The sequence below is a fragment of the Taudactylus pleione genome, unplaced genomic scaffold (assembly GCF_031769625.1).
Source record: "Taudactylus pleione unplaced genomic scaffold, aTauple2 ptg000019l, whole genome shotgun sequence".
NCBI classification, from domain to species: Eukaryota; Metazoa; Chordata; class Amphibia; order Anura; family Myobatrachidae; genus Taudactylus; species Taudactylus pleione.
In genome coordinates, this window is record NW_028284421.1 from 40,348,583 (window position 1) to 40,369,516 (window position 20,934).

The 20,934-nt window shown below is 47.2% G+C and overlaps 1 non-coding gene across 1 annotated transcript; it reads right to left on the bottom strand.

The window, feature by feature from the left end:
• Positions 1-469: 469 nt before the first annotated feature.
• TRNAP-UGG (transfer RNA proline (anticodon UGG)) lies at positions 470-541 on the bottom strand. Its single transcript has one exon. It is a non-coding gene; the product is annotated as a tRNA-Pro (tRNA).
• Positions 542-20,934: the final 20,393 nt, after the last annotated feature.

Here is a 20,934-nt window from a genome sequence, read left to right on the forward strand (position 1 = left end):
CCATGAATAACGACACTAAACAATTACTGCAACATTGCATACTACATATTCTCAGGTATTATAATTTGTATGCTGCATACTAACTCCAGTTATTTATTATGCAACTCTAAGAGCAATCAACATGCATTCCTGTATAAGATCTAATTAGACAGTAGAAAAAGAGGGGAAAACTGCACATCCTAAGAACTCCAAGTTACTAGGAAAAACAAATCATCGTATAGAATGTACTTTATACTGTACTCAACAGTTTTAAAGGAAGGACATTGCTTCACATGTTGGCTCGTTGGTCTAGGGGTATGATTCTCGCTTTGGGTGCGAGAGGTCCCGGGTTTATTTTTTAAACAAATATTTTTATTTTGTTCACATTATTTTATATATATATATGTATATATATATATGTATATATATATTTAGAAATAAATAAAGGTTACTTAAAACATTTTCTCTAAATAGACAAATTGCAAAAACAGGGCTCGTCCGGGATTTGAACCCGGGACCTCTCGCACCCAAAGCGAGAATCATACCCCTAGACCAACGAGCCGCCTTACAGTATAATCTTCAGCAATCCCTAACCAAGCTTCTTTTGATTTCCTGATCCTGTCAAAGGTACAACAATATTTACTAAGTCAAATTACGTTTAGTTTAAATTATAATTTCATTTGCACATTGATTTGCATTTAATGTGCTGTTTAATTGGCAAATAAGTATCCATTCTCACTTTCAATATTACTATTCACGACATAATTAATGCACATGTATGACTGTAAAAAAATATTACTGTCCATTGCTCCTTTTGCATTTTGTCTAGTTTCTGTCATTGTTGTACACCTTTTTCTATGTACACTGCTTTTCCATTATTATTATTTTTTTCCAATTGATCTTTCAGCTAAATGTAACGTGATGTAAATGGAGAGTCCTTATGCAGTCAGTGTGGGTATTCCCTGCATCATGCGGTACGTGCTGCTGCTGTGCTGGGCAGGGCAGGATTACAGGACGTTCATGTGATGTGATGTGTGCACTTGTTTTGCTATGTTTATAGAAAACCGCTCAAATCATCAGCCTGGTAAGGTACTTAGAGGGTATTTGTGGTAATTAATCCTGCCCTGCAGAGCTGGATAATCCCGAAGTTAAATGTTATCTCATTATCCCTCATTACAAATGTATGCATACAACTATTCTGTATCCATGTACTGTAATACAATACTGTATCCATGTACAGTAATACAATAGACGGTGCCTTGTATACAAGCATTGGAATAGGGACTGCAACAGTGACTCCCACGAAAAAGCACACACACCTTTGTATTGAATGGTGAATGCATTAGATTTGTTAGAAAGTTTGTGTATCAACAAATGAATCAGGAAAGCTAATGGAATTAGTACTAAAACAAATGCTAGACCTGTATCTAGTTGTACCTTGCAAGCACCAAAGGCAAAGCACTAACTTAATGAATTCTAGAATCTCTAAATATACACCACAAAGACAAATATGTTGAGAAAATTGTGAACGTACTGGCCCTTGCAAATACATGGGGAACTTCTGTTTATGTTTTTTACTATAATGTATTATTTCTTTTGTTTATTTATTTTACTGCGAGAAACACTGAAAGTGCCCACAAACATAGCGATATTTTACACGATCTGGCCCATTCTGACACATTGGAACGACAGATCGTGTAAAATATGGCTAAATCGTGAGGAAATCGTGAGTCCCCACTCAGATCACGATGCGATGCGCATCCCCGCTGGTTGCACATCGCATCTTCAGATCTGCCGTGCAGTAGGGCAGATCTGACAATCTACGAGGCGATGCACTGTAAAAAGTCTGACTGCAGGAGAGATCGTTTGAAGATTGGACACCAAATCGTGTGCAAATCGTGTGGAGATCGTGTGCTGAGCTGCCGGGGATAGTTTCAAGGGAAATCGTATGTGGGCAGATCGGTATGTGTGTGGGCACCTTGACTGAAGCTGGGTGCACACCTTTACAATCTTTGGGGCGTTCTTTTGATTCCCGACCCGCTCATGCGATATTGCAAGAGTGTGTAATCACCTTCCATCATGTGTTATCGGAAGAAAAGAGGTCGCATTGGAAGATCTGGTTTTATGTGCAGTTTAATTTTCATCAGATTCATTTAGAATTTAGCACCTTAAGCTTGACTGTGGCCCTGACTCAGAGATGTGTGCTAATTCATTTGGATATGCATTCCCACACGTAGCTGCTGTGCAAAAATATGCTACTGCTGTAGCCATGTGGATATGTATTAAGATGCCCACTGGGCCGTCGTCGCAGACCATTCGATAATCGTCCATCTGAGTAGCCCTATGGGCATGCAGAATAGCCGCCTGAACTGAGCTGTCAGAACCACTTTATCGGAGTACGGGATCACAGATGCAGGTTACGACATGCTCCGAAAAAGCCCGGGAGACGCCTGCGTTTTTTGTCGCCACTCCCTGCTACCTCGCTCAAAGGTCCCTGACTGTCAATCACGAACAACTCCTCTCTGTGAGCGGCATCGCAAAGGTGCATTGGCAGTCCGACTGAGACACTTGTGCAGTCCACCGATAATCACTCAACTGTGTAAATATCAGAATAGCGTACATCTCTGATTCAGACCTGTGTTTCTTTTTTATCTTTGCGTAATAACTAGCCATTACAACCGATGATGTTACATTCCTGTATTTTTTGTGTTTTCTTTTTTCTTTATTATAATTTGTTTTACACGTACCATGTTGCTAATTTTATTGGGAATCATGTTCCTCTATGTTCAGAATTGTTTTATTTATTCCATTAGGCTGTGGTCGGTCAGGAGTTTAGTTTTCTTAATAGATCTCTTTGCACAAATGAACGACAGCTGGAGAGTAAGATAGATTCTCCATTCCTCTTCCCTTATTATTAGTAGACAGAAGTCTTTGTACTACACCCGTACCATTACTAAAACCCTTGAGGTTTTATTTCTATGCTGTTTTTTAAAGTGCATTGTTTTGCTTTATTAGTTTTTTTTTTTTTTTATTGTTTATTTTGTTGTCATGTTATTGTCTTTCTCTTCTCCTTTTCTTCCACCGCAATATTGTCTCACTCCTCTTGTGTTTCCAACCGACCTTCCCTTTTGGAAGATTTATGTCAGTACATTACTGTGCTCTTTTAGCTCAATACACCTCACTGGTGTTGGGTACACAATCCCAGCGCACAGAAAAATAACGAAGCTGGAATTTTGACGGTTGAAATACCAACCACTGCAGCTAAGTAAAGGGCTACGGTTTTGCAACCACCGTCATTCTTTCGTATAAATGTTGCATGATTAATTGACAGTTCAGAAATCTCTTACAGACACTTATCAGACCACGACCACAATAAATGGCCATATCGAAGCGAAATCCTTTTTTGATGGCCTGCTAGCCCAAATGGGTTACCAGTTTTCACATCAAAAGGATTACCGTTCCCATAAACTTAGAAACAAAATCGGTAGTCTTTTAACGAATTTATCATGTGGATTATGCCATCAATGACAGTTCGGCCGCTTTGATTGCCTAATTGATTGTATTACCTCCTCTAGTGCGCAAATAGCAGTCAATCCAATTAGGTGCGAATTTTGAGTAGCGAGTCATGCAACGCGCGAATGTGCGCGCCCGAGAATTCTACAATCCAATTAAAAATACCTAACCATAGTACTCGCAGCGGAGGTTTGCGAATTGACTGCCAAATGCGATGTCAGAGAAGTGCATGAAAAAGTGGGGGAGACCATCCTGAACCTCTCAAAATTGATAATTTTGTTAGCTGTACTATATAGAAGGCTGTTTGTGGGCATAAGGAAACTACTGAAGGTTTTTAAATTATGTCAAATGGCTGATTTAAAAAAAAATGCAAAAAAAATAAAAAAAAGTGATAAAAAGCAAACATTTTTCATTTAAAATCAAATGAATTAAGCAAAAAATACAAATAAAATAAAAAAATAGGAAAAAAAGGTAATTTTGGTGTACTTTGAGGGCACTTTGCAAAATGTAAAAAAAAATAAAAAATAAAAAATAAATAGATAAAAAATAATTAATAAAAAATATTGTAATAAATATAATTTTGTGTGCCTAAACTAATGACAAAAGTTTTTTTTTTACCCCCAAAAAATGACATGTAATTATTGGACTAATTAAGTATACTGGAATCTTCCTTTTGCCTAATTAGCCATGGTGTCCCGACATTTTAACCTGAATATAAAAATTTTCCCTTCCATCTATCGCCTTCAGGGAGGAGTAATTGGAAAATGTGAATTTACTCTGACTGGTTCAATGCGAGTTGCTAAAAGGACTGCAAAATGGATTTTGCTATGCGAATTTGCAGAGAAACCAACAGCTCGCACCTCGCAATTCGCACCTAATTGGAGTGACCCCTTTCAGTGTGTCCTCATTTCTGGAGGGATTGCCCATTCCTAGTCTTTCGTCTGAGATGGGTTTTTCTGTGGTATTACTCATAACTGAACAGGAAGTTAGATTAGCTATACAACATTTGAAACCAGCTAAAGCTCCAGGCCCTGATGGCCTCACTGCAGATTTATATCACCTGTTGTCCCCTAGGCTTAGCCCTATGCTTGCTGCTATTTTAAGCCTGCCATAATAAAAGTATTGCCTAAAGCTTGCCGAGATTTTAGCGACCCAGGATCATACTGTCCAATTTCATTACTCAATGTGGGCTATACGATTTTAACAAAAGCTGTTATACCCCACCCATAATAATTAGGGATAATATGAGATATGGTAAGAACTTACCCTTGTTATCTCTATTTCTACGAAGTCCATAGGGTTCCACAGGATACCTTGGGGTATAGGTGTGACGTCAGTCGCAGGGCACCAAAGAGTTAAGCTTTCAGCCTCCCAGGATGCACTAGGTCCCCCTCCTATACCCCGCCCCCGGGCCAAGGCACCTCAGTTAGTTACCAAGCCATAGGCCGGAGGAGGAGAAGGAAGAGAGAGAACAAAGATCTGGACACATACAAGAATCACATTCTCACCAGAGGGAGACGGAAAACCGGTGACCAGAGCAAAGCCCATCTGCAGCACAGGTGCGACAGGGCGGGAGTCCTGTGGAACCCTATGGACTTCGTAGAAATAGAGATAACAAGGGTAAGTTCTTACCATATCTCATATTTTCTACTTCAGGGTCCATAGGGTATCCACAGGATACCTTGGGGATGTCCCAAAGCAGTATCCTTTAAGGGTGGGGACGCTCCTGTGCAGAAAGGAGAATCCGCCGCCCGAAGGAAGCATCCTGAGAGGCGAAGGTGTCAAACCTGTAATACCTCACGAAGGTATGGACAGAAGACCACGTAGCAGCCTTGCAGATCTGAACTGCCGAGGCACCACGTCGAGCTGCCCACGAAGGACCCACAGACCTAGTGGAATGAGCCTTCAGAGAAGGAGGGACCGGTAGGCCTTCATGAAGATAAGCTTCAGAAATAGCCATACGGATCCAGGCTGCCAAAGTTTGCTTTGAAGCAGGCCAACCCTTTTTACGGAAGCCATAGAGGACAAACAAAGCGTCCGACTTCCTAAACGAAGAAGTGCGGTCAACATAAGTCCTTAAGGCCCGCACAACATCCAAAGAGGCCTCACCCACGGAAAGACCCGGTGAGTTAAAGGCCGGAACAACTATTTCCTCGTTAACATGAAACTGGGAAACAACTTTGGGAAGAAACTCGGGCCGAGTGCGGAGCACTGCCCTGTTCCCATAAAAAACCAAGAAAGGGGGTCTACAAGAAAGAGCCCCTAACTCAGAAACACGTCTGGCCGAAGCAATGGCCAGAAGGAAAACAGTCTTAGCTGTTAGCCATTTAAGATCCACTGAGCCCAGTGGTTCAAACGGCGGTCCTTGGAGAGCCCTCAGGACCACAGCCAAATCCCAAGGCGCCACAGGTGGAACAAAGGGCGGCTGAATGCGGAGAACACCCTGCATAAAGGTGCGCACATCCGGGATTGTAGCAATCCTACGGTGAAACCATACAGATAGGGCCGAAACCTGTACCTTCAAAGAAGCAAGGCGAAGCCCATGATCTAGTCCCGCTTGCAGGAAGGCGAGAATCCGAGACAGACGAAACTCCCGCGGTGCATAACCTCTCGGTCGACACCACTGGAAGAACGTATGCCACACGCGATGGTATATCCTCGCGGAAGACGGTTTCCGAGCTCGTAACATGGTACGCACCACAGAGCTGGAAAACCCCCGGGACCTCAGCATGGCCGTCTCAACAGCCACGCCGTCAAAGACAGCCGAGTCAGGTCCGGGTGAAGGCAAGGACCCTGAGACAGAAGGTCCGGTCGTAGCGGCAACCGCAGAGGAATGTCCACGGACAGACCCTGAAGGTCTGAGAACCAGTGCCGTCTGGGCCACGCGGGAGCTATCAACAGGAGCGTCCCTCCTTCCTGTTTGAATTTCCGGATTACCCGTGGAAGAAGGGAGACCGGAGGGAACAGGTATGCGAACCGGAACGTCCACCGGACGGACAGAGCATCCACCAGAGACGCCCCTTCGTCTCTTGTGCGAGACCCGTACACCGGCAACTTGTTGTTGTGCCGGGACGCCATGAGGTCGATTTCTGGAAGACCCCACCTGTCCACCAGTAGTTGAAAAACGTCCGGGTGCAGGGACCATTCCCCCGGATGAACGTCCTGGCGACTTAGAAAGTCCGCCTCCCAATTTAGCACTCCCGGGATGAAGACCGCTGATATGGCCGGAAGATTGCGCTCCGCCCAAACCAGGATCCGAGAGACCTCTACGAGAGCCGCCCGACTGCGAGTTCCTCCTTGCCTGTTTATGTAGGCCACGGTGGTAGCGTTGTCCGACTGGACCTGCACCGGGCGACCCTGGAGAAACCGCTGTGCCTGCTGGAGAGCATTGAAGACCGCACGGAGTTCCAAGATATTTATTGGAAGCTCCGCTTCTGTCGGCGTCCACCTGCCCTGGAACAAGTGTGGACCCGAAACTGCTCCCCAGCCCCGAAGACTGGCGTCCGTTGTCAACAGGACCCAATTTGGAACCCAGAACGGACGTCCCTTGTTGAGGTGGGTCGTCTGTAACCACCACGCAAGGGACAGGCGAACCTCCTGGGTGAGCACAATCGTCTGGGACTTCAAAGACTGAGTCAGCCCGTTCCACTTGGACAGGATCAGGTGCTGCAGAGGTCTGGAGTGAAACTGGGCGTATTCCACCATGTCGAACACCGACACCATGGAGCCCAGTAACCTCATCGCCGAGTGTAAGGACACCCGGCGGTTGTGCAGGCAACTGTGCACCCTTGACTGTAAAGCAGAGATCTTGTCCTCCGTCACGAAGATCCTTTGCTGTCCCGAGTCCAATAAGGCTCCAAGATGCAGAATCCTCCGAGACGGGATTAGAGTGGACTTCTGCCAGTTGATTAGCCAGCCGTGCCGTTGCAGCAGTGCAATGGTCAGGTCCAAGTGGCGTAACAGGAGCTCTGGAGATCCTGCCACCAATAACAGGTCGTCCAAATACGGCAACATGCGGACTCCCTGCAGCCGCAGAGAAGCCGCCATGACCGCCATCACCTTGGTGAAAACACGTGGTGCTGTTGCCAGGCCAAAAGGTAACGCCCGAAACTGGAAGTGGTCGCTGCGGATTGCAAACCTGAGGAACTGTTGATGGCGCCAAAGAATAGGGACATGCAGGTAAGCGTCCTGTATGTCCAATGACACCAAGTAGTCCCCAGGTTCCAGCGCCAGAATGATGGACCGTAGGGTCTCCATCCGAAACTTCGGGACCCGCAAAGACTTGTTGAGTGCTTTGAGGTTGAGAATCGGACGATATGACCCATTGGGTTTCTGTACCAAAAATAGATTTGAATAGAAACCCTGGCCCCTCTGGGAGAATGGAACCGCCACTATAACTCCAGCCTGGAGCATAGTGTGCAATACCTTCCGCAGCTCCGTAGCCTTGTTCCGGTCTGATGGGAGACCCGTGGTGAAGAAGCGAGCCGGGGGTCTGTGCCGGAAGGAGAGGGCGTATCCGTGGGAAACCACCTCCAGAACCCAAGTGTCTGTCGTAGTGGTCGACCAACACTGGGCGAACTGTAGCAGGCGGCCTCCCACCCTGGGATCCCCCAAAGGGAGGCCCGGACCATCAGGCCGCAGGCTTGTCATCTGGCTTGGGGGCCGGACGTCTGGTACTCCATGCCTGCTTCCGGGGCTTGACCGATTTCTTAGGGCCAGCCTGTCGAGGAAACGACTGTGGTTTGGGCCTGCCCTGGGCCCTAGATGACCGAAAGGACGATGGTCCCGAACCAGAAGGAGCAGCGGCCGACGGGAGACAAGCAGATTTGGCTGCCGCCAGCGTGGCCACAATCTTATCCAGATCCGGACCGAAGAGAACTTCTCCGGTAAACGGCAACGCTTCCAGACCTTTCTTGGAATCTGCGTCCGCCTTCCAGGATCGCAGCCACAAGGTGCGACGAGCAGCTACCGCTGCTGAAGAAATTCTAGACACCAGAGTACTAATGTCTAGAGCCGCCTCGTTGATGTAGGTGGCCGAATCACGGAGATTGCCAATCAACTCCGCCTGATCGGCCGGACAGTCGGATTCAAAAGAAGCCTCTAATGAATCCGCCCAGCGCTCCATCGCTCTGGCAACCCAGCAAATGGCCATAGCCGGCCGTGCTGCCCCCCCTGCAAGGGAATAAGCGGACTTCAGGCAGATTTCTACCTTGCGGTCCGTAGCATCCTTAAGGGAGGACATGGATGGCATCGGCAATGTGGCACTACGGACAAGACGGGTCACGTGAGAATCCACCTGTGGAGGGGATTCCCACTTAGCAAAATAATTATCCGCGAACGGATAAGCCACCGCCAGGCGTCTCTGCGGCTGGTATCTTTTGCCAGGTTGTTTCCACGCCTCCTCTAAATGGTCCACCAACTGACCCGAAAGAGGAAAGACTGTGGCATCGCCCTTCACATCTTTGAAAAAGGCATACTTAGATTTAGCCGCTGGGGGAACTTCGTCCTCAATCACCAAGGCTGTGCGGACCGCCCGAATAAGTCCAGGAATATATACTTTGGACTTAGCATCAGCGTCCTTAGTATGGAGAGGTTCCTGATCGTAAGGATCAAGAATCTCCCCATCATCAGACGTCCCTTCGTCATCCTCATAAGGAGCGGACAGAGACGCCACCGGCCTTTTATGAGGCCGCATCACAGACTCCCCTTGCAACACATCCGACAAGTGCTGTACAGAACTCGTCAGGGAGTTAACCCACGCTGGCTCCTGAGAACCCGGGAGCGGGGAAATAGGGAGACTGTGGGGTACCACCAATTGTCGTGGGAACCCCTGCATGGGTGACGACACCACAGACTGCTGGGACAAACCCATCGGAGTAAACGCGGGCTGCGGAGCTAACTGGCCCACTAAAGCTGTTAACGCCTGAGCGAAACAAGCCCAGGGCGGCTCCTGTACCGGTGCTGTAACCGTAATAGGCCGCGCCATGGACAAACACTGCCGGCAAAGGCCCTCCGCGCTACCCTCCCCCTCCGCTAACGGTACTTTGCACGTGGTACACTGTAGCCGGAGGGGAAAATCACTTTCAGACATGATGGCACCACGTATGTGACCTCTCTCACCAATTAAGTATTAAATAGGCGAGAGACCACCCTGCAGCACCGCACCGCAAGGGCTTTAGCAGAAGAACAGGGACAGTAATAAAGCTGACAGTTTAGAGAAGAAAAGTTACAGGCAGCGCTAGCACAGTCACATACAATGCAGAGAAATAACAATTCCTGCACTAACAGCGCTGATCACTCAACTACACAGACACAGGGCCTGGTAGGACACAGCGCTGCATACACAGACCTGACCACAGCGGAGGAGAGGTATGCGGGGGGACCCAGACCACGATGCTTCCGTCCAGCGCTTCCAGCAGCGTTCACCATGCGTTCTGGAGAAGATGGCCGCCGAGGAGCAGAGAGGAGGCTGGCCTGGGGGAGGAGCGCTGCAACAGGACCAGTCGGCAGCATGCAGAGAGGGCTGTGTGCAGCGGGGGAGGCGCCGGCTGTGAGACAGGGAAGGCGCGCTCCCCTGGCATGCATTTAACCCCTGGGACGCCGCAGCGCTACCGCTCTGCTGCGGTCCGCTGTCCCAGGGGGTAGTGGAAGCGCAGGTTGGTCGCCTGGCTCCACGCTGCAGCCAGTCCCCAGGGAGCCCCCTGCCTGGGGACTTAGGACCATGTGATCAGCGGGGACCCACCGCGGGACCCCGCTGCTTACCTCTGTCCCCCTTGAATCTGGCCATGGTCCGGAGCATCTGGGGTCACCGCTAGCTGTGACCCCAGACGCCCACCAGCATCCCCAGATCAGTACCGGCGTTCTGGTACCGGCGGGGTGTAGGGAAGACAGCATGGACGTCAGGACTGACTGTCCATGCTGTTCATCCAGATGTGCAGCCACAGCTGCATGAAGAATAAGCTTCAGGGGCTCTTCTAGCCCCCACTCCAACAGGTGCACCCGACTCCGGCCGGGCACCAAACTAAACTGGGGTGCCTTGGCCCGGGGGCGGGGTATAGGAGGGGGACCTAGTGCATCCTGGGAGGCTGAAAGCTTAACTCTTTGGTGCCCTGCGACTGACGTCACACCTATACCCCAAGGTATCCTGTGGATACCCTATGGACCCTGAAGTAGAAACATATTTATCCTGGTGGGCAATCAACAAGATGCTAGCTCAGAACCCAAAAAGTTTGGGGCAATCCATTATTCCCCCTAGCATAAGAAAACTTTACCTACCTTCAGTTGAGAGCTAAATGTATCAGGTCCACTGCAGATGTTTGTGATACTGGTATTGCTCTTTATTCCTTTACCAGCCCTCAGTGAAAAATGGACCTCATTCAGAGTCTCTTGCAAGATGCGATCACTCACTTGCAAAAATGGGCCGGGTATGCAAATTAAGCGTTCGCTCTTTGCGCTGTAAGGACGCCCTCTATGTCTTAGTGAGCGACGGCAGTTAGCGTACGCTGGACTATAAAACCTCCCACCTGTCACTCGCAGCACACGTCATCTCTGGGAAGAGTCTGATTAATCGTGAACATCGAGGGCCATCGGCGCTGCTCGCAGTGCTTGGGGTTGACCTAACCTACCCCAAGCACTGCGAGCACTTTAGGCTAAAAATCAACCAAGTCACGTGTGCAATGATGCTACTTTGCTAATTATGCACACCCATTAAACGCCGTTCTGACAGTCAGACATGCCTGCGTTCGCACATCCACACCCCTGTTCACAAGCACCTTCCCCTGTTACCACCCACAAACGGCACTATCGGTCACTCAAAGCAGCGACCTGAAAGTGGCTTGCGAGCTAGCAAAATCAGATCGCAACGAATGACTTGCGCATGCGCAGATGTGCGATTATCACTCCCAGCGAGCGAGCCTGCCCTAGCGAGAGACTCTGAATGAGGTCCTATATCCTCTGTCAATTTCACTATGTTCAATCTTTACCTCATTTGATGTCCATACTTTCTTTTATTTCTGGTAACACAAGATTTATGTATGATAATATACCCAGATAAATAATAACTGTGACCCAAAACCTTACGGACATGGCAACAGGATCTTTGTACCGAAATATCAGAGGAAGAATTATTGTATCAGTTTGATTCCACGCTTAAAATTTTAGTTAAGGATACAAATTGGGCTTACATTGCTCAATATCAATGAAAATATATGATTACTCAGAAAAGGTGTTCTTGTCTGAAAAGCTCTAGTTCTTTTTCTACCTTTATTCATAATTTCTGGGGATGTGAGGTTGTTTAGAAGCTTTGAAACAAACTTCACCGGTTTATAAATAATTTATTTTCTCTATGTCTCCAAATGGCATACAATCGGGAAGCCGGCTGCCTTAATACCAGCAGCCGGCTTCCCGACTGTCATATCCCGGCAAGGGATGAAATGCCGGGCGTCTAGATGTAGATGCCTGACATTTCCCCGACCCCGGGAGACCGGTGCCCGGCCTCCCGATCGAAGGGATGTCGGGCACCGCGAGCGGACAGCCGCGGGGTGAGGGTTAGGTTTAGGGCACCCGGGGGGGACTTAGGGTTAAGCACCCTTCTGGGAGGGTTAGGTTTGGGCTAGGGGGAGGGAGGGTTAGGCACCCCCGAGGGGGACTTAGGGTTAGGCAGCAGGGAAGGGGGGGTTAGGGTTAGTCACTTAGAGGGGGGATTAGGGTTAGGCACTTGGGGAGGTTAGGGTTAAGCACCCATAAGGAGGGTTAGGGGGTTAGGTTAGTTAGTACTTACCTACCCATGATCGGGATTTCCAGCGCTGTCGGGCTTCCGCTGCCGGGAACTTTGCCGTTGTCAGCCAGGTGCTGCCGGGAATCGAACCGCCGGCAGTATTTCATACCAATTCCCTCCAAATAGACCCTATGGAGCTTTTATGGGCCAGTTCGCTCAATGGGAACTTGGGCTAGACAGAAAAAGACTTATTCCATTGCTCACAGTTATTGTCATGATGACGAAGAGAAATATTTTGCTGAGGTGGATGACCACTCCTGCCCATCGATATCCTCAGTAAAACAGATGCTATTGAAACAATTTTTGACAGACAGTCAACCTTAACTGATGTGGCGAAGGGGGGGGGGGGGGGGAAGGATGCGGGTCAGAGTTAGTGATAAATCAACACTTTATATACTGTAGTTACACTGGGAGCGGACCTTCAGACACAAATATTCAAAATATATAAATGCACGGATTGGTTTTTACATAAGCATCTTTAAGATTCGAGCTGATAAAGATGGAATGTATACAGGTTTACCCTGGTGTTCTGTTATGGTAGTAACACTTTAGTTATAGTTATAAGTGTAAAGGTCTATTTTATTTAGGATCACTCTCTTTTAATCTAGATATAGTAGAAAAAAAAAAAAACATAAATGGAAAATTTAATTGTTGAATGGAGAGGAAATATTTTGGTATGTCAGCCAAGGGGACCATGTTTTATCAAAAGTTTTGGATGTATTATGTAATAAAGCGGTCATGTATTCCATCTTGTATATATACCAAATACGTGATAATATTGCCTGCATTGGAGAGGGATGAGGGTTTTTCCAGTCCGCTGCAATTTGGCAGGTCATAGCAGATACTATATGTCGGAATAGCTTATTCTGAAATCGGGATAGAGAGGGTAAATTTAAGGGAAGTAGAAAATGCTGAGGATCAGAGGGGATCGCGATCTCAAAGAGGCGCGAGAGGAGATCGAAAACCTCCTGCCATATACTAGCCAGTTTGGGACAAGTCCACCAGATGTGCAAAAACTTGCCCTCGCCACCACAACCCCTCCAGCACCTATCTGAAGCATCGGGAAACATTACTTGTAGCCGCAATGGTACATAGTACCATCTATATAGCAATTTATAGATATTTTCCTTGATTTTGACGCAAATAGAACTGGCGGCAGCGTTGTCCCAGATCTCCGTCCAATCCCCAGCATCTATAGAGTGCCCCAAATCTCGTTCCCACACTAACTCATGAGAATCCCGATTGGAGCTTACTTCATCCCCTAGTAAGGAATAAATAGTAGAAATAAGACCCTTAGTGGAGGGTCGTCTCCAACATATAGACTCAAAAGAAGTCAAAGATGATTTGCATAAACCAGGAGGAAAAGATGGATTATGAAGTAGAGGTATCAAAGGGGACGGGGCTGGAGCTAATTTAAAACATCTATTGGTTAAATCCCAAATTGCTAAAGAACGGGAAATTACAGGGTGGGAAGAAACTGTCCGGGGGCGATGAATCTTAGGTAACCATAAGAGGGGGGATACAGTAGCCAGTCCCAGCTCCTCGGCCTCGATAGCAACCCAGACCTTCCCCGCATTGAAGTTACACCACTGAGCACAATGAGAGAGCTGCGCAGCATAGTAATATTTTTTAAAATCAGGAATACCCAAACCCCCACCCCTGGAGGGCCGCTGAAGCAACTTTAGTCTGATCCGCGGGCGTTTCCGGTTCCATATGAAATATGAGGTTTGGTACTGAAGAAATTTGAACACGTATGGAGGGATGTAAATCGGAAGGGTCTGAAATAGATACAAGAGCCGAGGGAGAACGCTCATCTTAACTGAATGTATTCTGCCTATCCAAGAAATAAAATAATTGGACCATTCATGCAAATCAGACCTAATACAATCTAGAAGGCGTGGAAAATTTGCCTGAAACAGCTGATGATGATGATGATGAGTTAAAAAAATACCAAGATATTTGATCTTTTTTTTTATGCCAAGTACAAGGGAGCATGGTCTCTAGGGTTTGCTTTAGGGTAGCAGGGATATAGAAATCGAGAACTTCAGTCTTGGTAACATTAATTTTATAACCCGAGTGTTGGGAATATGAATTTATTTCCTCTAAAAGTGAATTTAGGGATTGGGCTGGATCAGTGAAGGAAACTAAAATATCATCAGCATATAATGCGATTTTATATTCAGAGGGGCCAGTGGATACTCCCAAGATAGCTCTATTACAACGGATCCTTGCCGCCAGGGGCTCCATAATAAGAGCAAATATTAAGGGGGAGAGGGGACAACCCTGCCAAGTACCGTTAGTGATCCCAAAACTGGAGGAGTAAACACCATTAACCGACACCCGTACTGTGGGGGAACGGTAAAGTGCCACAACGCCATCTAAAAATTTGCCTGAAAATCCCATTTTGTCTAGGACAGCAAATATGAAGGGCCAGGAAATACGGTCGAAGGCTTTCTCCGCGTTTAGAGCTAAAATCAGGGAAGGAAGTTTCCTTTTATGAATAGAATGTATCAGATCAATGGCGCGTCTGGTGTTGTCCGATGCCTGACGTCCAGGTATAAACCCGACCTGATCCGGATGTATCAAATAAGAAAGCAAATTAGCTAACCGAGTCGCTAGGATTTTAACATAAATTTTCAGGTCGACGTTTAATAATGAAATCGGTCTATAGTTAATACAATGAGTAGGATCACGATCAGGTTTAGGGATCACCACAATGTCGGCCCGAGTTGTATCAGGAACAAAAGAAGCGCCTTCCAAGATATCATTAAATAAAGATGTAAGATGTGGGGCAAGTTCTTTTGTAAACAGTTTATAATATTGGGCTGTAAACCCATCGGGGCCCGGGGCGGCAGAGGAACGCATTGATCTAATAGCAGCTATTGTCTCTTCATCTGAAATACGGTCATTGAGAGTAGATAATTGGGATTCTGAGAGACTGGGTAGGAAGTAGAGGACAAATATGAGCGCACTCCCTCGGCTCCAGCAGAAGTGGGGTAGGAAGAGTCTGATAAATTATAAAGGGAACTATAAAAGGTCCGAAATTCCTCAGCCATAACTGCAGGGTCATAGGTAAGAGAACCAGAGGACAGAGAGTGTAATTTGTCTATCGCACCTGATGCTTGTCTGCAACGCAGTTTATTGGCTAATAAAGAATTGATTTTATCAGATTTATCATAAAAGCATTGACGAAGTTTTTGCAAGATAAGCGCAGCGCGGCGAGACAGAAGGGCATTAAGCTGACCTCGTAGTTTCTCAATTTGGGTTAGCACAGAGACGCTAGGGGATGCCTTATGTTGAATCAATAGCACTGAAATTTGTGACTCAAGGGAATGGATTTCCTGTGCAGCCGCTTTCCTAACCGCTGAGGTTTTAGAAATGAGAAAACCCCGTATCGTAGCCTTATGGGCTTCCCAGAGGATACCAGAGGTAATATCAGGAGAGGTATTCTCCTCAAAGTAGCGGGTCACCGCCAATTTTATTTCTAGCAGAGTGGAGGGATGTTGTAAAAGGGAGTCATCAAGACGCCAGTTACGCTTCTCACGAGGAGAACGCTGTACATCTAAAAGAATATAGACACCTGTATGATCTGTCCATGTAAAGGGGGAAATACCTGCTTCCGTAACCAGAGAGGTGATAGCGGAGGAAATGTGGATCATATCTATCCTGGAATAATGTTGGTGTGGAGCTGAAAAATGAGTAAAGTCCTTAATGTGAGGATGTTTAAGACGCCAGGAATCACAAAGGCCATGGTGTTTAAGGGAAGCCAGGAGAGTACGAGAAGCTCTAGGAAGAGACATCCCGGAGGAGTGTGAAGGTGTGTTAGATCTATCTAACAGGGGGTCAATAATGGTATTGAAATCCCCACACAAAATAATATGGCCCTGCACAACTCTGCTGATACGCCTGAACAAAGAATCAAAAAATTGGGGCTGGTCTTGATTAGGAGCGTATACTGAGACCAGAGTGAAAATCTCAGTACGGAAGGTACCGATCACTATAAGAAATCGACCCTCTGGGTCTGTCACAGTTTTAATGTGGACAAAAGGGATATTACGCCTAATTAAAATGGCTTTTTACAATTCGCTGAAGCAAAGAAGGTCTGGGCAAACCACCTACCTCGAAGATGGGAATGCGGGCCCGTAAGATGAGTCTCTTGTACAAATGCAACATTGGCTTTCTCCCTCCTGCAAGCCCCCAAGAAAATGGTACATTTCTTAGGAGAGTTAAGACCGTTTACATTAATGGATAACAATTTAAGAGACATGGAAAAATATATAGAGAAGTACTACAGACATAACACACAAATATAATAATTCAAAAATTTGGCCCAAGTAGAGCCACCCTTGGGGACAGAAAGGAAAGAAATGGGGAAGAAAAGCATAAAAGAGCCACAGAGAAAGAAAAGCACACGAAAAAAAGAAAGAAACAGAGAACCCATTTGGGTAACAATCCTGGTAAGTTGGGTCCCAAACAAGGACCGCAATAATATCAATCAACATAACATTATTCAAATATATTAAAGGGAGCATGGGGGGTAGCGGAATGACCGTCCAATAGAATCAGGACTGCCTGGACCCTTAAATACAAGATCGGCTATAACCAAATCAAACAAAAATCCCTGTAGTACAGGGATCATAAACCTGTGTCAATATATAGAAACAAAACAAACAAAAAGAGGGGGGGAGGGAGGGGGGAGAATGGGAAAGACAAGGGACAGAGAGAAATACTATCTAAACATCATAATATTCATGAAAATAATAACTATATATGTCGCAAAGAACCAAGAGGGGAGGACTGTTCCTCCTAGCAAACTTCAAAAAGAACATTATAGGGAGCTTTAAACCCTATTATAGAGAGAATAAACATCAGGGAGTGACAGAACAGTTCAAGTGGGGTCACCGTCCTTAACATGGTGACGGGACACCCTGGTCCAGTCCGGTGAAGGAGGTTGGGAGCGTTGAGGTTTGGGAGAGGCTGCAGCAGTCACCGGATCAGAAGTCGGCGTCGGAAGAAGATTAAGCTTGGCTAATAAATCTTGACCTTGAGTGAGAGTCTTGACACTATGCACAGTGTTGTTTGCTGAAACATGAAGCATAAAGGGGAATCCCCAGCGATATCGGATTTGATGCTGCTGTAGAATCTTAGTGACTGGCTGAAGATCCCGCCGTTTCTGAATAGTAGAAGGGGCCAGGTCCTGGAAGATTTGTAACTGCATATCTTGGAATGGTATCACTGGAGAGTCCCGAGTAGCTAACAAAATCTGTTCCTTTGAACGAAAATAGTGCAGGCGAACTATAACGTCCCTAGGAGGTTGAGTAGGAGAAGGCTTTGATCGGAGTGCTCTATGGGCTCTATCACATAAACAATCTTCATTGGTAAGAGCTGGAACTAAGTGTTGAAAAAAGTCTTTTAGAAATGACGGTAAGGAGGAGCTAAAGACTGATTCTGCTTTATTACGGATGCGTAAGTTGTTGCGAGGAGAGCGATTCTCTTGGTCCTCTTGTCTTTCTTTGAGTGTCTCCACCTCGTCATGAAGTCTAGAGAGTTCTTTATCAAGACGATTTTGGGAACGGCATAAGTCGTCCGATTTAGATTCCAGCGCGTCCGTTCTGTTGCCGAGAGATGTCAATTCTGATTTCTGTTATAGCTTTTGACAGTTCTTGCTTGAATGCGGGTTGAACTCCCTCCAACAAACCAGTCATAACCGCTTGAATTTGGGGATCAATGCCAGCTTCAGATAAGCAAGGGGAGGGGGGGGATTCTGGGAGTAATGACGAACTCTGAGAGCCCTTGGATTTAGATCCGAAGAAATTTGCAGAAGATGGTGGAGGTTTCTTACCTCTCTGTGACATAGTGAAATGATAAAAACAGAGAGAAAAAAAAACAAAACAAAAAAAACCATGGTATAAAAAGTGAGACACAGGGCTCTACAATAATAATCTAGGCAAGCTGGGTGATAATATTAAGCGAACATCTTTAACTCCAGAGATGCACCATCTAGGAGATACTTGATGCAATTATCACAAAAGACCACAAGAGGGGGCCAGTGCTGAATAAATGGCAAATATCCACCAGCACAAAAGTAAAAAATGTCAGGGCAAGAGTAAGCAAAGTAGCTGGGAAAAGTTAATCATGTTAGGCTAGTGAAAGAAAAACTGGGTATGTGCAGATCGTTATACAGGAATTCCAGACACAGAGAAAAGGGCCAACAGGTCACGTGACAGTGGAGCACGTAAAAGCAGTGGTATATGAAGATGCAGTATAATCTCCCCTCAGGGACTCACCACCCTCCCCTTACTCCAGGGAGTCACATGCGGCCGATGTTCCGGTCAGCAAGCGGGGCTCACAGCTAACATCCCGGCTGAGATGACCAGCAGCAGCAGCGTGTGGGCAGATTTAAAGATGGCCACCAGAGGCTTCAGGACGCTGGGGCTTCCGCCCAGAGTTGTCTCCCGGGAGTCCCCAGGAGCAGGAACACCAGCCCTGACACAGCAGCGGGCAGCCGAAGCTAGAGGGCCGGAGAGAGGTCACGCGGAGTGCGGCAGGGAGGACTCCGTCGGGCGCCCACCATGGAGATGTCGCCGCCGGAAGTCCGCGGCCGCCAGTCCGAGCACTCCAGTCCCCGGCTCAAAGGGCAGCAGGCCAGCTGCAACCCGCGGAAGCGCCTATTGCGCTTCCCGATTCCGCAGCCCTCACCCGCTGGGCCGGAGGCAAGCAAGGGGGGGTAAGTAGGTGTCTGGAGGTCTCTGCTGGCCGGGATGGGGCTATAGAGGCTGGTTTCACACTAAGCTGGCCCGGAGCTCCGGTGAGACACAGCTTCCTCCATTAGCGGTCAGGCCACGCCCCACAAAAGGTCTATTTTATTAAGCAACTAGTTCACCACTTGTTCGCTCTCCTTCCCTTGTTGTGTCTGTGTTTCTGTCCTTACCTATTCAATTGTTGATACATTTTTAGCTTGAATCACTGTCAACACGCCTGTTTGTTTACAATTACTTTACACAGTTGGCCAGATCAAGATTGAGGCTAGTGGGGGCCCTGGGGCCACTAAGTTGTGGGTGCCCCCTCCAATAAATGTGACACCCTGCCACTATGCCCCTTACCTTGCCCCCTAAATGACACATGGTGTCCCTCCACCAATGTGACCCACAGTGCCCCAATGATGCCACATGGTGCCCCCCAATATGCTCTACAGTGCCCCTCTGAATGGTATACAGCCCCCCCCCAACTTCCTCAGTGCATCAGGACTGGCTAAAGGAACGTTCTTGCAGTGAGTCTGCACGGGGGCACGGAGGCTAAAGGGGCACTGCAGCCAGGCCAACCCTGACCCTATAGATAAGGGTAGAGTGCATGCTGTCTGTCGTGCCACAACTGCTCCCCCTTTGCTGGCCTGTAACATCCAGATCCCAGTTGACTTTCTCTGCTGTGTGGTGCTGAGCAGCATTGTGATGTAATCACATTGCGCTGTCGAAGGTAAGAGGAGCCACTAAGCCACAAAGAGGAGCAGACAGACACCGGGCATCTAGAAGAGGCCATGAGGCTGGAAGTGACAAAGCGGGTATGAGGCTGGTTGTAACAAAAGGGGTATGAGGCTGGAAGTAACAAAGGGAGTATGAGGCTGGAAGTGACACAGTGGGCATGAGGTTGGAAGGGATACAGAGGGCAAGAGGCTGGTAAGGATGCAGGGGGCATGAGACTGGAAGTGACAAAGGGAGTATGCGGCTGGAAGTGACATGGGGCATGATGCTAGAAGTAACGCAGAGGGCAAGAGACTGGAGGGGATGCAGGGCATGAGGCTGGAAGTGACAGGGGCATGAGGCTGGAAGGGACGTAGGGGGCATGAGGCTGGAAGTGACAAAGGTGGCATGAGGATATTAAGTGACCACAGGAAGAATGAAGATGTACAGTGCATCCGGAAAGTATTCACAACGCTTCACTTTTTCCACATTTTGTTATGTTGCAGCCTTATTTCAAAATGGAATAAATTCATTTTTCTCCTCAAAATTCTACACACAATACCCCGTAATGACCATGTGTAAAAAAATTTAGCTCAGGTGCATCCTGTTTTCATTGATCATCCTTGTTATGTTCCTACAGCTTAATTGGAGTCCACCTGTGGTAAATTCAGTTGATTGGACATGATTTTGAAAGGCATACACCTGTTTATATAAGGTCCCACACTTGACAGTGCATGTCAGAGCACAAACCAAGCATTAGGTCCAAGGAACTGTCTGAAGACCTCCGAAACAGGATTGTCTCGAGGCACAACTCTGGGGAAGGGTACAGAAAAATATCTGCTGCTTTGAAAACCAAATGAGCACAGTGGCCTAGATCATCTGTAAATGGTAGAAGTTCAAAACCACCAGGACTCTTCCTAGAGTTGGCCGGCCGTCTAAACTGAGTGATCAGAGGAGAAGGGCCCTAGTCAGGGAGGTAACCAAGAACCCGATAGTCACTCTGCCTGCGGTACAGCATTCCTCTGTGGAGAAAGGAGAACCTTCCAGAAGGACAACCATCTCTGCAGCAATCCACCAACCAGGCCTGTATGGTAGAGGGGCCAGACGGAAGCCACTCCTTAGTAAAAAGCACATTGTTGCCCAACTGGAGTTTGCCAAAATGCACCTGAAGGACTCTCAGACCATGATGAGACAAAGATTGAACTCTTT